Raw genomic sequence first — 5,190 nt, 5'->3', positions numbered from 1 at the left:
CCCTTCCAGGAGTCTAGCTGAACCCTTCGCTACTCATTGGCTACGTTCTGTCGCCTGCAGCCCTCCTCATCACTGCCTGTCTCTTCCTGGCTAACCAAATTCTCAATCAAAGAATCCTTTCCCTCTGTAATTCCCGCCCTCTCTAAAAAGGTTCTTAAGATATTCAGGTTTTAAAGATTTTTTTTTTATTGTTGTTAATCTGAAACCTCAAATCCACCAATCAGTGACCTCTTGTACTGTTTTGATCTGAACATCAAATACTACACAACTGTGAATATCAGAAGTTGTTTATATTTACTTTTTGTAGTGTTGATGCCACAAGAGAACCTGGAAATCATGACCACAGCTAACTTTTTTAGGGAAGAACCTGCGTTAAAACCCACTATATTTGATTGAAGAAAAGATTATTTGTAATCTGGCTCATAAATGGTGAATAATTGTCAAATATAGCAAAAAAAAAATTATAGAAATTCTAATTAAAATTGATTTTTCAGGTGCGATGCCTGCCAGGAAAACGTGAGGTCCTCAGTTCATTCCTGATACATTTTTTTTTCTTTTTTGAAATAAATGAATTTTAATGTGCATACCACTTTATTAGATTATATTCAAAAAAGATATTTATGTGTATATGCTAATAATGCGGGACATTCTGGAAATTATGTGGTAACCTGTGACTCAACTTCTGGGCAAACTCTTTTAAGACATGCTTCCGTAATTATGTATACTGTAAGACCAGGTTTGGGTTTTTTTTTAATTTGTTTGCTTTTGTATTTTTAAAAAATCTTTTAAGAATCTCATGCTTGGCCTACGGCGCTAGCCAGGCTAGCTTTTATCTTTTAAATGTTCAGCTATTTTGGTTTATTAAATATTAGCAGTTGAGAGGTTTGCTTTTCTGGGGACCCCAAATGAATTCTGTAGTTCTAAGTTATAAAACAAAGCAAAACAAAGAAACAAGCAAAAACAGGGTAGCTACAGATTTAGCTTAAAAAATAAAAAGACTAGGATGATGCTCTGAGTTTAAAAAAAGAGTGTAATCTGTTTCATAAACTAGCATTATCCAAATAAAAAGCATTAACTATTAAGAGACGTCAACTTTGCAGAGCTGAGCAGATTAACTGTTGCTCAGCTACCTGACACTGAAAGAATACAAGACCTTGTGAAACAAGTTTTCAGAAAAAGGCAGAGGAAAAGGAAATTGCTAGCCTAAAAGCTACTCTTTGGAAAGTGTCAGTTCCTCTAATGCTATAAGAAACTGTACAATCAGGTTAAATTGCTGGGATAAATAAAGAAGTATAGTAAAGTACTTGATGACAGTAAAGAATGTATGACTCCTCAAAATATCAAGTGATAAAGTGTTAGAAAGCAGAATCATCATTGCCAACTTAATATAACTGATTACATATTCCAGGAAATGCTTGGGAAGGATTGAGTATGTTACTTTTATAATGTTAGTCTAAATCTAGTGCCAGCTTTTTAATGAATCTTTTCATCAAAATAGACTTTCTGATGGATCACATTTATGTTTGTTGAAAGTCAAATCTCCACAGGTCTCTTGCATTTCTGAAGGTCTGATTTCAAAGATTACATTTTTCTCTAGGGCAAAATTTTGCTTTTTGCTTGCAATCCTTTCAAAATTACATGGACTTCCTTGTCTGATAACAAACCCACTGAAAGGTGCATTACCCTTATGGTAGGACTTTGCCTGGTAGGACTTTGCTCATATTATATGTTGGGCTTTAAGTAATAATCTTTGGTCTCTGACCCAGAAATTCCATCCTTTCAGCCTGATTTTATGAAACTGACAGAAATATTAGCAGGCAAGTCAGGTAAACTATCAGATTCTCCATAGTTCCTAACAATGTATCTGTTTGTTAAAGAAAGGCCATTAAGGAAATTTTCTACTATGGAGATGAATATGGAGAAGATTTTGAAGACCACAGTCTACAGCAGTCTGCTGTAATCTCTCCACTAAACATATATATATGTATTTTTTTTTTTAGTTTATATTTGTCTTTGAAACAGGATCTTGCTATGTAGTTCAGGCTGACCTTGAACTCGTTTATGTAGCTCAGGCTGGCCTTGCCTTGAACTCACAGCAATCCTCTTGCCTCAGCCTCCTGAGTACTAACATTACAGGTGTGTGCCACTACACCTGGCTCAAATTATATTTTTAATATAAAAACTCATATGAATCCAGATAGTCTTTTAAAAAATAGTGATAATTGGTTTCCATGATTCAGTTAGTGTCGTACGAATAATAGCATGTTATGAAAATGGAATGTAGAAACAAATCACTTTTTTCATAAAATGCTTCATTATTCTATAAAATAGCTATTTGTAGAATGAGTGCTATGCAGCAAATACTTTGTATTGTTGGAAAATAGTTTCATCAAAATAGCTATCAAGCATGTATTATTATTCCCAAGTCAAATTACCTGCTACAAGCCTCTTTCAAATATTATCATTTTAGGATTAAGATTTAAGCATTTGAGTTTGTGGAGGGACACAATTCAGTCGAGGGTAAACAAAGTCTAACATAATGAGGAGAAAGTTGGTCATACTGTCTACAGTTGTTACCTTGAATCTACCCTAGTATTTATTTATTGATAGTATGCTAAAATGTATTCCCATGGGTTTATTTGATACACAATGCAGTAATTATCATATTTTCTCTAGAAATGACAGTGTTTTTAAAATATAATAAGAAAGGCTTATATATATATATATATATATATATATATATATACATACATATGCTATTTTGCATTACGCATAAACTTAGCTGTAAAATATTAATTCAGTAACAATTATGAGCCCCAGTGATTTCTTTCAGCAACTACTTAAAGTTTACTGTTTACCAGTGAGGACAAAGAAAAAAATAACCTTCTCAAAGACGACAAAAACAAATACTATTTACGATTTGTCACCTCAACAAAGCCACTTGACAAACTGACCTTTCTTCAGTTGAGCTTTCAACCATCATTTTCTGATTCTAATTCTAGTAATATTAAGTGCCCTTTTAGCAGAAGCACAAACTTTAAAGTAATTTATTTAATATATGAGAATTAAGTGATAACCTATTAAGTAGCTTGAGTTGCCCAATATTAAAATTTAATGTCAAATAAAAGAAAAATGTTGGTATTCTTCCTTGTGGAGTTCCTGAAAGTAATAGCTGTGATATACACTAACATAGACAAAGACTCATAAACAATGATGGTGCCAGGGGAACCCTGAATGGGTACAACATACACAACCCAATATCCACAAAACTCAGTTTACCTTAGAGATTTGCCTTGCTTTCTAGCCTTTTTTAAAAACTTTTTTTTTATTTAAAGGGGAAAAAAATAGTATAAGGGTACAAGCAATACAGAATTACAAAAAAAAAACCGGCAAGAAATCATTAGTTAATATATTACATATTGTCATCTTAAAAATAGTTGTTCAAGTTACAGGATTAAAGCATTCAAAGTGGACATTCAAACAGTGAGAGTGCAAACAGTTGGGTTCAATGATCCAACAAAAACTAAGTATTACGGTCATTGTATCCTTTACAGTATTTTTTTCCCTCTCTTTTTTATAGCAAAATGTACACATTTTGGGTTTTATTACTCCCTTAGTTCTTATTACTTTTTTTGGAAGAGAATAAAACCAAATATGACAAAACAAAGCAGTCAGTCACAAAAAAGGATAGACATAGCACATGATGGAAAAACAGAATACAAAGTTATCAACAATGGTTACCATAATGCCTCTTGCTTCCTTAAAAAGAATTGCCTATATCATTAGGTATAATACAATTGAACAAAACAGTACACAACAAGACCAATAAAACCTAAACATTACAGGACTTCAAAAGAAGATAATAGTCAAACCAGAATGGGCATCATAGTGAATCTTATTGCCTTCAAAGTAGTTGCCTAGACCGTCAAACTTGATACTATCAAACAGAACAGAACAGAGTAAAATCAGTCAAAACAAGATAGTGGGAGTAATGCGGGGCTTAAAATCAAGTTAGTAGGAAATCAAAAAAGTTACTACAATATACCCTGTTTTTAAAAATAATAACATAAATAACTATTTTTTATGAATAAGGGGGAGATTGAGATAAAAGAGGACATAACAACATAACAATACAGGTCAAAGACAATTTCAGCAACTTAGTGCTTCACCACAAGATAACCCGACTTAATAGTAGTTACCATAGTGTCTCTTTCCTTGAAATATTTGAATATAACTTCGTATACTATAGCATCAAACATATCAAGACTATACGAAACTATTCAAGTGGATGAAAGTATTACAGGGTATTTAGAATCAGCTAACGGAAAATGAAAATGGTTTCTATATTATCACTTTACCTATAAAATTTTTATACTATCACATATAATAAAATCCAGTAAGATACAACATGATAAAACCAATGGAGACAGAAGAGCAACATTTTGGTGGGACTTCAAAACAAGATGGTATTAATCAGCACTAGCTATTATGATGTCTTGTTTTCTTCAAAACAGCTGTTCATTTCATCACAGGCAATAATATCAAACAGCCCAGAGCCATTCCAATTAATGAGTGAAAACTTTATTAGGCTTCAAAGCCACATAATGGGGAATCATGATTACCACATATTTTTATATATTTGAATCATTTATTACAATAGGGAAACTATTCATTATTCATACATGTGAGTTTGATTTATTTCACTTATGAGTATGGTCTCAAGCTGCATCCGTTTATTTATAAATATCTCAATGTGATCCTTCATCATAGCTGAGTAGTACTCCATTGTATAAAAATACCACAAATTTTTATCCATTCCTCAGTTGATGGACACTTGGGTTGTTTCCAAGATTTGATGATTACAAATTGTGCTGCTATAACATAGGTGTACATATATCACTGTGGTATGATGCTTTCAGTTCTTCTGAGAATATGCCTAGAAGTGGAATAGCTGGAACAAATGGGACTGCCAATCCCAGTTTTTTGAGAAATCTCCAGACTGACCTCCACAATGGTTGCACCATCTACACTCCCACCAACAGTGCAGAAGAGTTCCTTTTTCCCCACAGCCTCTCCAGCATTTGTTGTTGATGGTTTTCTTGATCTTGGCCATTCTTTCAGGAGTGAGATGGAATCTCAGTGTGGTTTTAATTTGCATTTCTCTAATGACTAATGATGACAAACATTTTT

This window comes from Cavia porcellus, unplaced genomic scaffold (genome assembly GCF_034190915.1).
Source record: "Cavia porcellus strain 051 isolate PalLab524CR breed Dunkin Hartley unplaced genomic scaffold, mCavPor4.1 scaffold_12, whole genome shotgun sequence".
In the NCBI taxonomy this organism is placed as follows: Eukaryota; Metazoa; Chordata; class Mammalia; order Rodentia; family Caviidae; genus Cavia; species Cavia porcellus.
This window is presented reverse-complemented; position numbering follows the sequence as displayed.